This window comes from Microtus pennsylvanicus, chromosome 13 (genome assembly GCF_037038515.1).
Source record: "Microtus pennsylvanicus isolate mMicPen1 chromosome 13, mMicPen1.hap1, whole genome shotgun sequence".
NCBI classification, from domain to species: Eukaryota; Metazoa; Chordata; class Mammalia; order Rodentia; family Cricetidae; genus Microtus; species Microtus pennsylvanicus.
This window is the reverse complement of record NC_134591.1, coordinates 222677-234837: the sequence shown is the minus strand read 5'-3', so window position 1 is coordinate 234837 and position 12161 is coordinate 222677. Positions and strand designations below refer to the sequence as shown.

Genomic DNA, 12161 nt, shown 5'->3' with positions numbered 1-12161 from the left:
GAGACAAGGTTTGTCTTTGTAGCCCTAGCTGTCCTGAAACTAGCTCTATATACCAGGCTGGTTTCAAACTCACAGATCTTTTGACTCTGACTCCCATGTGCTGGGATTAAAAGTGGGCCAGCATTCCTGGCTTTTGTTTCAATATTGTTGTATGACGGTTCCTATCAAGCATATGCTATTGTACTGAGCTTCGCCCATATCTTGAATTTTAAAATTTGTCAGAAGGTTTCATTATGTTTCCCAGAATGGCATGTATTCATGACATTAATACTGCCTGTGCCTTCTGAGTCATTGGATTGCAGGTGCATAAACTTCTTCCTGCCTGTTTTGTTTGTTTTGAATTTTTATTTTAAAAAGAATATTTTTGTAGGAGGAGGAGGGTGGCCCTTTGTTCCCTTCTATGCGACAAAGATGGGATTGCTTGTCGTCCTGGCTAGCTTACACCCAAAATAATCACACAGAAGCTGTATTAATTTAAATACTACCTGGTTCATTATCTGTAGCCTCTTATTGGCTAACTCTCATATATTGATTTAACCCATTTCTAGTAATCTGGATATCACCACAAGGTTGTGGCTTACCGGGAAAGATGCAACATGTCTGATATTGGCACCTCCATGGTGGTTCTCTATGACTCTGCCTTCTTCCTTCCAGAATTCAACCCTATCTACTCTGCCTACCTCTACGTATTTTACCTGTATGCATGGATATGCACCATGTGAGTACCTGGTCTTTACACTGATCAAAAGATGGTATTAGAAACCCTAATCTGGGAACAATGGATAGTTATGATCCCCCATGTAAGTCCTTGAGCCCACCTGTATGCAAGACCAGGAGGACTATTTACTGTTGATCTATCTTTTTTGCTCTGTGTTGATTATTTATAATCAGCATATTCATTGCTATTGTTTTCATTTGTCAATTTGTAACTTTAAACACACAGTGCTTCTAGTAAAATCTTATTTACATTGCAGTTAAAATTGGGACACTTCAGGTTTCTGGTAGATGAATAAAGAGTTCAAGTGAATGCATAACTCTTTGTAGAAACCAGTAAAAACCTATGAGTTATTTCTTTTATATTTGTTTGATATTTTTCATGTGAAACAGATATTTAATATGTATTTCTTGCTGTCCTAGCAGTGATTGCATAGACTAGGCTGGTATTCAACTCAGAGGAAGATAGATATACATGCCTCTGCCTTTTGAGTATAAGGATTAGAGGTATGATTCAATACATCTGGCTTTTTCATCTTATTTTTCTTTTTGTAGGTAGGTATTAACCTTTCATACAGTTTCTCTTATCTGTACTCTGTACTCTTGATCTGTTTACATATCTTTCATTGTTGGTCAGTAGGCATTTCTCTTGTAAGGTGATATCCCATTCAAAGGGTCAGAAATGACAGAGGTGAGCCTCCTATTCATTTTGCTTCTAAAGTGACTTGGTGATTAAATTATGATGTCTGTGTCATGGAGTAAGTATGGGGAGCACCAGAATTATATGACTATACTGTCAAAGAAGTATACATTTACAGTGTTGTCAGAATCGTGCTTTTGGTTGTACACATGTATGGCATATTTTAGAATACAGTGACCCATGATGATGTGCATGTCGACTTCAATTGGGAAGAATGGACTTTGCTGGATCCTTCCCAGAAGAATCTCTACAAAGATGTGATGGTGAAGACCTACAGAAACCTCACTACTATAGGTAGGGCTGAATTATCTTTCATGTTTCAAATAAGGGGACAACTGTTCATTGGTTAATGGTGCTCTTTTGTAATATGATTGAGAAAGTAGAATGGGGTAAATAAATCAGGCATGGTTGTAAGGTTTACTACAAATGGTGGCTAAATTTTTTTTATAATTTTTAATATATAATGTCTGGCACTATATTTTAGGATACAGTTGGGAAGACCATAATGTTGAAGAACATTGTCAAAGTTCTAGAAGACATGAAAGGTAATTTTCATTTATAAATATACAAATATACCTCTGAAGAATTGTAATACATCCTATATGTTTTAAACAACACCAGCAGTGTATATAATAACATGCATTGATAATTATTAAATTCTCACAAAATCATATACCTTAATTTCAGATAGGTGAACTGCATTTGCAAGTCATTCTTTTAAGAAAGAAGTCAAGGAAACAATGTCTTAACTTATATTACCATTTGAATCATAATACAATGAGAACTATACTGTAAAATTGTCTGTTTATTTCATATTATTCATATTATAAAAGATATACATGTTGAAAAGATGATAAGTATATCTCTAAAACTCTCTATTACACTAATAGTCCATAGAAAAGGTAGTTTAACCCATATACTTGTGACTGTGTTAAGTTCAGTGAGCGGGCAGTTAGAGTCATGAATCAAGGGGCAGCTGTTGTGGAGAGGCCTTAATCCAGATGCCACAAGTCTATGAGGCCATAAAGTGTGATCTCAATGTGGAAATCTTGTATTTGTTATTCTTCCTTTACTAGGTATATCATATGTTACTCTGGATACAAGCCACATGAGCATAGGGATGTGAAAAGATATAGCATACCTCTCTCTCAGAACAAACAGAAGATGTGTAGCAGTCTCCATGTTGAGTATACGTGTTGAATTTGATATAAAAGTATACAAGTAATTAGTTTTATAGCCTCATTGTTAATATATCAACAATCTCACATTTCAGAAAAGCACCATGAGTACTAGGACTGTACAAATATTTCTCTTTGTCCTAGTTTACTTAGCAAATGTAGTATCACTCACAGTAGAGGACACATGAATGCAATAAGAGTGGTAAAGCTCTGAGTTTTTTCAGTTCTCTTCAAATACACGAAAATTCTCATGTAGAAAAAAGATTCTGTAAATGTGAATCATGTATCTTCAAAGATGAAAAGCAAGCCTTAATGGGGAAAAACAAAATTGTAAAATTGTAAACATAGTAATAAAATGTTAACATTTAATTCCTCTTTATAAAAGGACTAAATTGTAAAATTAATTTATACAGATAAAAAATTCAACAATGTATTAAATGTAGTAATGCTTTCACATGTACCATTATCATTGTAGGCATGAAAAAAGTCAAACTAGAGAGAAAACTTCTGCATATACTCAATGTATTAAAGCCATTACATGTGACAGTCATCTTCACATGCCTGAAAAAACACCTATAAAGGAAATGAGTGTGGTCAAGCCTTTTCACATCACAGTCATCTTCAAATGCATAAAAAGACAGACACTGAAAAGAAATGCTATGAATGTAACCAGTGTGGTAAAGCCTTTGCATGTCACAGTTACCTCGAAAGCATAAAAGAACTCATACTGGAGAGAAACCCTATGAATGTAATCAATGTTTTAAAACCTTTGCACATAACAGTACTCTTCAAACACATGAAAAAAGGCATATTGGAGAGAAACCCTATGAATGTATCCAGTGTGGTAAAGCCTTTGCATGTCACAGTGATCTTCAAAGGCATGAAAGAACCCATACTGGAGAGAAACCTTATGAATGTAACCAGTGTGGTAAAGCCTTTGCATGTCACAGTAATCTACAAAGGCATGAAAGAACCCATACTGGAGAGAGGCCCTATGAATGTAACCAGTGTGGTAAGGGCTTTGCATGTCACAGTGATCTAAAAAGGCATGAAAGAAGCCATACTGGAGAGAAACCCTATGAATGTAATCAGTGTGGTAAAGCCTTTGCATGTCACAGTTACCTCAGAAAGCATAAAAGAACTCATACTGGAGGGAAACCCTATGAATGTAACCAGTGTGGTAAAGCCTTTGCATGTCACAGTAACCTACAAAGGCATGAAAGAAGCCATACTGGAGAGAAACCCTATGAATGTTGATGGAGGAAGGTCATTGGCTAATATAGGAACTGCCTCGGCCCATTTTATTGGTTAGAAGATAGGTGGGTGGAGTAAACAGAACAGAATGCTGGGAGGAAGAGGAAGTGAGCTCAGACTCAACAGCTCTCCTCTCGGGGCAGACACCTCAGAGAGATGGCATGCCCCGCTCCTGGGCAGACACATGCCATGAAGCTCAGACCCAGGATGGACTAGGCTAGAATCTTCCCGGTAAGACCGGTTCTCACAGATTATTAGAGATGGGTTGATCAGGATGTGAGAATTAGCCTGTAAGTGCTAGAGCTAAAGGGCCAAGCATGTTTAAAAGAATACAGTGTCCGTGTAATTATTTCAGGGCATAAGCTAGCAGTGCAGGCGGCCAGGGTGCTGGGAATGCAGCCCCACCGCCCTTATTACTACAGAATGTAATCAGTGTGGTAAAGCCTTTGCATGTCACAGTAACCTCCGAAAGCATAAAAGAACCTATATTGGAGAGAAACATTGTGTTTGTAATTAGTGTGGTAAAGGCTTTGTTTATTATAGTCATTTTCAAAGACATACTAACACATACTGGAGACAAACCCTATGAATGTAATGAGTGTGGTAAAGCCTTTGTACGTCACAGTACTCTTCAAATGCATAAAAGATCACACACTGGGGATAAACTCTATGAATGTAATCAGTGTGATAAAGCATTTGCATGTATGAATAATCTAAATCATGAGAAAAAATCGTACTGCAGAGAAACCCTATAAATGTATTCAGTGTGGAAAAATTTGTGCTTTATATAGGAGTAAAATTTTTATTTGCAGCAATCTTTTAAAATCTTTGCATATTACAGTAGACATTGACCTGAAATAAAAAAGAGGACTTCTTATTATACAGTATTTGGTCAGATCTTTAGCCAAAACATTTATAATCAGCTACAAAGTGATTTGGTATTCCCCTCTGTACGCTGTGAATATATTTTGTTGCCTTTGTTTAATAAAAAAAAAAAGCTGCTTTGGGTCTATAGCAGGGCAGAATAGAGCAAGGCAGGAATTCCAAGCAGAGATAGAGGAGAAAAGAAAGTGGAGTCAGACTCCATGTATCTGGAGTCTGGAGACAGATGCCCTGGAATCTTACTGGTAAATCACAAGTCTTGTGGTAAAATACAAAATAATAGGAATGGGTTAATTTAAGATGTCAGAGTTAGCCAGGCGATGGAGTTGCACGCCTTTAATCCCAGCACTCGGGAGGCAGAGGCAGGCGGATCTCTGTGAGTTCGAGACCAGCCTGGTCTACAAGAGCTAGTTCCAGGACAGGCTCCAAAACCACAGAGAAACCCTGTCTCGAAAAACCAAAAAAAAAAAAAAAGATGTCAGAGTTAGTTAATAAGAATTCTAAGCTAGCTGGGCGGTGGTGGTGCATGCCTTTAATCCCAGCACTAGGTAGGCAGAGACAGGCGGATCTCTGTGAGTGTGAGGTCAGCCTGGTCTACAAGAGCTAGTTCCAGGACAGGCTCCAAAGCCACAGAGAAACCCTGTCTCAAAAAAAAAAAAAAAGGAATTTTAAGCTAATAGGCCAAGCAGTGTTTTAATTAATATTGTTTCTGTGTCATTATTTTGGGTCTAGGCAGCCAGGAATGAACAAGGATCTTCTGCCTACAACACAGAGCTATTTCTTCTGTAGAAATAAATTTGACAGTGTTAACAATCTTTTCAAGCATTATGATGTCATTTTTATACTGTTTGTACTTACAAACTCATGGTAAAATGAATTTATGAAGTCCTATGTGTAGGGTAAATGGGCCAGCCAAAAAAAACCACATCCTGACTCTGAAATCAGAGCCAGTGAAATACATAATTTTGACTCTGAAACTGGAGACAAAGAAATACATCCTGACTCTAAAACCAAGACAAGGAAATACACTTTGTTTCTGAATCCAGAGCCAATGAAAGAAACACCTGACCCTGAAATCAGACTTAAAAGACTATAAAAGGCAAGGGATAGAACACACTTTGACTCTAAAACAAAAGCCAAAGAAACACACTCTACCCTTGACCAACTGAGCACAAAACCAGCTAATCCCTAAGCTCAAGATCTACCAACCCCTGAACATGAAATCCAGCCAATCTCTGCATTGTTCAAGATCAGAGATTGACATCTAACCAATTCCCACCATGAGAACCTTCTCCCTGGGAATACTCTGTGACTAAGAAGTCCTATATAAGTTCTGTACATGTTCAGCTGGCTTCTGCCCTGGCAGAGAGAGCCCCTCTCCTGGATTCTTCCCTTCCAATTAAGTTTCTTGAATGAGTTTTGGGTGAAAAACTTCACTGTAGTGGTAAGAAACTTTGTAGTGGATTGGAACAGAGAAGCTTTGGTCACCTCTGCTGGCAAACTCCCTTAAAGGAGCAGAGCAGAAGTAGCAACTCTTCACCAGTGACTTCAACATTTCTGCAAGTTTCCCATTAACTCCAGTGAAGCAGAGAAGTAACAATTTGGGCTGAAGCTGAGAAAAAAATTGGCATCTCTGTTAGGAAACTCCCTAGTGGGGTGAAACAGAGAAGCATTGAACATCTCTGCTAGGAAACTCCCTTAGGGAAGTGGAGTATAACAGCCATGGACATCTCTGTTCTGAAGCTCTCTTAGCAGAATGAAGCAGGGCCCAGCTGTGATGGCTCTTTTGGAGAGGAGCAGTATTGCTACATCCTGCATGGAGAACATCTCCCACTGGAACACAGCCTCACATATAGCCGGACTTCCCAATAGCCAGTATTTGTCAGGGACCATCTTTGACAAGTATACCAGTTACCAGGGTAGGGGCCTGGGGATTAGAAAAATAAGCAAAGAGAATGAAGACACAAGTGAAAATAATAAAGCAGAAGCATAGGATAGTACTGGCAGGGAGTTCCAGTGAATACTGTAAATCTGCCTGCATTTAATTTCCCATTATGTTTATACCCCAATACAATGGGGGGGGGGAGACAGAAGACTGCTTTAACACAATGCCAAGGACAACTAGAACAGTTACTTGCTTCAATACTTTGATCCATCAAGTCCTTGATTATTGAGAAAAACATTCTGTTATTCAGGCAGTGAACCGACCCTAGACCAAGGATCCTAAAGGCAGTCATTCCTTAGGCCAAACATCTTAATTCAAAAGAAGGAGCAGAAGTATGTTTGAATTCTCTCACCTTTGCTCAAGGGGGAGTGGATTTATCTGCCTGGGCCCTCTTAAAGTCCAAAACATAAAACAACCACACCTTAGGTCAGGGTGTATAACCACACCTGTTAACAACTTTGCCACCCTGAAACTCTGACCTTCAGACAAGGTGGAAATAGGCTCATGGTTTGGGGCCTCTACAAGGATACCTTTTCTTGTCATAGCTGTAGGTATCCAGTACACTTTCCTTTCACAACTGTAGGTATGGCCTGACTTCTAACAATCAGGCTACCATTTTCTTCAGAGCCCTAGGTATCAGGCTACCTTCCCTCCACAGCTTCAGTTATAGCCAGACTTCCGGGAATCGAACCAGGGTTTTTATTTATTTATTTATTTATTTATTTTTTAATTTATTTATTTATTAAGGATTTCTGCCTCCTCCCTGCAACTGCTTCCCATTTCCCTCCCCCTCCCCCGATCAAGTCCCCCTCCCTCATCTGCTCGAAGAGCAATCAGGGTTCCCTGACCTGTGGGAAGCCCAAGACTGCCCACCTCTATCCAGGTCTCGTAAGGTGAGCATCCAACCTGCCTAGGCTCCCACAAGGCCAGTACCTGCAGTAGGATTAAAAACCCACTGCGATTGTTCTTGAGTTCTCACTATTCCTCATTGTTCGCTTTGTTCAGCTAGTCCGGATTTATCCCATGCTTTTTCAGACCTAGGCCAGCTGGCCTTGGTGAGTTCCCGATAGAACATCCCCATTTTCTCAGTGTGTGGGTGCACCCCTCGTGGTCCTGAGTTCCAAGAGGAACATGGGATGTACTCACTCATATTTGGTTTCTAGCCATAAATAAAGGACATTGAGCTTATAATTCATGTTCCTAGAGAAGCTAAATAAGAAGGTGAATCCAAAGACAAACACATAGGCATCCTCATGAATGCCTTTCAGACGATGAAAGGAGACAGAGACAGAGACCCACATGGGAGCACCGGACAGAAATCTCAAGGTCCAAATCAGGAGCAGAAGGAGATAGCCAGACTTCTCAACAGTCAGGATTCCTTTCTCCTTATAGGTGTAGGTATCCAGTATACTTTCCCTTCACAGCTGTAGGTATGTCCTGACAGGTCAGTGAGGGTACCTTTCTCTTTAGAGCTATAACTATTCAGAATACCTTTTCTCCACAGTTTCAGGCATAGCCTGACTTAATAACAGTCAGGGTAGCTTTCCTATCAGCTGTAGATATCCAGGATTGTAATTTGAGACTGTTCAGGAAGTTTCTGGAGCCATCTAGACCCAAATAGTCACACAGAAAATATATTAGTTACAACACTGTTTGGTCTGTTAGCTCAAGATTCTTATTGACTAATTCTTACATCTTAAATTAACCCATTTCTATTAATCTCACCACAGGCTGTGGCTTATCAGTAATGTTCTGTTCTGGCATCTTTCTGCTTGAACAACTACATCTCTTTTACTCCACCTATTCTCTCTCTCTCTCTCTCTCTCTCTCTCTCTCTCTCTCTCTCTCTCTCTTCCAGCCTGACTATATTCTGCCCTGCTGTAGGCCAAAGCAACTTTTTTTTTACCAATGGTAATAAATCATGTTCACAGCATACAGAGGAGAATCCCACATCCCAAGATACCTTCTCTTCACAACTGTAGGTATAGCCTGACTTCTGACAGTCAGTGTTGTAGGGAGGTTGCTTGTTTGGTTCCCAGGCACCTGGCTAGCTTAGATCTGAAATAATCACACAAACACTGTATAAATTAAACAACTGCTTGGCCCATTAGCTCTGGCTTCTTATTGGCTAAGTCTTACATATAAATTTAACCCATTTCTATTAATCTATGTATGGTCTTGTGGCTGTGACTTACTGGGTAAAATTCCCAGCATCTGTCTTCAGCATCTCCATGGCATCTCACTTACTCTTCCCTTCTTTCTCCCAGCATTCAGTTCAGTTATCCCTGCCGACCTAAGTTCTGCCCTATCAACAAGCCAAGGCAGTTTCGTTATTCATTAATGGTAATCACATCACACAGAGGGGAATCCCACATCAGATCAGGGTATCTTTCTCTACACAGCTATAAATATCCAGACTACCTTCCTTTCATAGCTGTAGGTATAGTCTGACTTCTGGCAGTCAGGATAATTCCCCCCCCCCCCCGAGCTGTAACACTTGCACTATGAATTTAAACAGTAATGTAACCCTTTTAGATTTTATATTTCTCCTCAATTGAATGGAATCACTGATTCAAGTGTAAAACTTTATTGATTTATATTTGTTCCTTTTCTGTTGTGATATAATGTCTAGGTCAACTTATAAAAATTAAGTTGGCCTTTGGCTCCAGCGGGATACATACAGGATCACCATGAAAGTGACATGACAGCTGGACAGTGGTGGTGCATACTTTGATCCCACACTCAGGAGGCAGAGGCAGGTGGGTCTCTGTGAGTTTGAGGCCAGTCTGGCCTACAAAGCTAGTTCTAGGACAGACTTCAAAGCTACAGAGAAACACTTTCTCAAAAAAGAAAGAAAGAAAGTGTTATTGCTACAACTGTCTAACATGACAGCTAAAACAGGTTAAGAACTCAAATCCTTAACTTACAGCATGAAGCAGAGGGTGTAAACTAGAAAAGCCTACCCACAGTGACTTATTTCCTCCAGCAGGACAGCATTTCATAAGTCTTCCCAAATGATTCCATCAACTTAGAAGGATTGATTTCTCAGACTTCAAGCCTGCCTGATTGCTTCATGGTGAAGAAAAACTCTGTAAGCCATTAGGTGCCTTAACACCTATATTATAGGAATGAATTCTTACATGAGAAAAACTTTCATGACTGAAAATATGTTTAAAGAGTTGTTTTAATTGTGATTATGTGATATCAGTGTGCTTTGTGTGGGTATGTGAATGTGCATGCTGGTTTCTGATATATTAGATCCTAGGATTTTATTGCAGAAATTACAGGAGGTTGTCAAAAAATCAGACCTTGGGCCACGTAGCAAACATTTCTTAACTGCCCAGCCATGTTTCTAGTGCTCTAAATATTTTAAAGCCTATGTGTATCAATTAAAAGACAGAAATATGAATAAACTCACATAAAAGAAAACGCTTTCTGAAAATGATTTTGTAAAGGCTTTAGACATTACAGTTGTCTTCAGCTTCAAGAAAAAAATAATGATCCATTTATTTTTCATTATAGCCTTGAAGGAAGTAAATTATTTACCATGCTCACTGAAGACTGATGGTAGAGATCACTGCCTTGTGGTTTCTACTTTGAAACATTTGAGGTAGATACTAAAGTGTGCTCCATGTGTGACAAATCCATTTAGTAAAGTTTATTTTGTGGTCCTTATTTTTCTTCCGTGACTTTTGTTAATCTGTATTTTTCTACTATAATGTGTAGAATGGTAACCCCATCATCTAATTGATTCATTTTTTTATCTAAATATCAGGCAGTGTGTGATCATACTTTTTAAGTAAGAGTATCTATGAAATGGTGGTGGGTTGTTGCTCCTGGTTTTGTTTTTCATATTTCCACAAATTCCCTTGAGATTTTCTTGTTTGTTATTCAGTTTTGCCTAAATGTTAGTAATGATTCAGGGATATATTTGAACTCTTGATCCTCATGAGTCTACCTCCTTAGTACAAGTCTAAGGGTAGATGAAGTACTCACAACATTTGCTCTTTGGTCAACACAATTTAACAATGTTAATGTTAAAAATGCTTAATAGAAGAGAATATAAGAAACATTAATGATCTCGTGTGTGTACTCAAAACAGTATTTTCATTTATTTGGTAGAGATGTAATAAAGTAGGATAATGAACATTCAACTGTGTATCTCATACCATAGCTTGATGTTTTATATGTGTGTTGTAAATATATATTAGAATATATATACATAATACTGATGTTCCATGCTTCCCTGCTGCCAATTAGTTAACCATTTTATCTTGAAGAATTGCCTTCTAAGGAAATTATCCAAAGATGTCAGGTAATGTAAGGGCACTAAGATTTATTTTGTAACAAAGATTTACGGTGTGTGTGCAATGTGATTATGGGTTTTTAGGACCAATGCAGATATTTGGAGACCAGAAGACCACTTTGCAGTTTCTACTTTTGGTCCTCTTAATATGATAATCAAGGTCAGTTTTCCATCCTTGCACACCACAGACCTTTCCCATGGAGCCATTTCCCTGGTCCTCAAATAAGATTATGAGGAATATTATAATAGTAAACTATTGTCCTCTTTTCAGATTGTAAACAAGACAGATGAACACTGTATAATTTGAATGCAAAATCCTCTTTGCATAGGAAAATATTTGTATGATCAAACTGCCACACCAACTCCAGTGTCATCTCTGTGACATGACATATGTCATTATACCGGATGGGAGCTACGTATCCTATGGGACTAGCCTTCCTGGAGGTCAATGGAAGACAGCCTGGTATTAGCCACCGCTGAGGCATAGACGGGTTTCTCGATTAGATGGCTATGCGGGATATGAACTTTGCACAAATTCTTTCATAATAATGATAGTTTTTATATATATTCAAGACAAGGATCATTCTCTTCAGAAACAGCTCTGGGATAAGGAAGCACAGTATGGGAATGTATAAGACTACAGCAGAACCTTTGTTATACACAGGGTGTATGATGAGCAAGGGAATAGATGGGTTAATGTTGATGGACAAAAACTGTTATATAATACTTTGAACTTTATGGATAGGCTTGCTAGATCCCAACCCCCATGATGTCTGCTGCATAAGAAGGTATTAAAAAGTATAGTTCAACAGGTGCAGAGAACTGATTAGGTATATTTGGTCACTAGATGAAATAAAGGATTAGGAAGAGGAAGGGCCATGATAGCGATAATGAGACAGAAACTTTCTATTCTTAAGATGAAACCACTTGTCTGAGGTTTACAGTCCCAAGGACAAGATTTCCTCTTCTAAGGATGCTTTATGTCTAACACCTGTTCCTGATAATGTACTTTTCTTAGATATTGCTGATGTGACTAAAAGAAGCTTTCATACTGTGTCAACCAATGACACCTGACCTTCTGATTTGTTCTTTGTTTGAATACTATATAATGAAAACATGAATTCAGTAAAATCGCAGCAGATTCCAACCACTCTCTTGTGTGTTGTGTCTGTCTGTCATTCA

The 12161-nt window shown here is 38.7% G+C and overlaps 1 long non-coding RNA gene across 1 annotated transcript in view; it reads left to right on the top strand.

Moving 5' to 3' along the window:
• Positions 1–10752, top strand: part of LOC142833856 (uncharacterized) — a 41546-nt gene extending 30794 nt beyond the window's left edge. Inside the window, exons 2-4 of the long non-coding RNA XR_012907457.1 lie at positions 1582–1708; positions 1899–1959; positions 9663–10752. This is a non-coding gene — a long non-coding RNA (uncharacterized LOC142833856). The remainder of the gene's footprint in view (positions 1–1581; positions 1709–1898; positions 1960–9662) is intronic.
• Positions 10753–12161: the final 1409 nt, after the last annotated feature.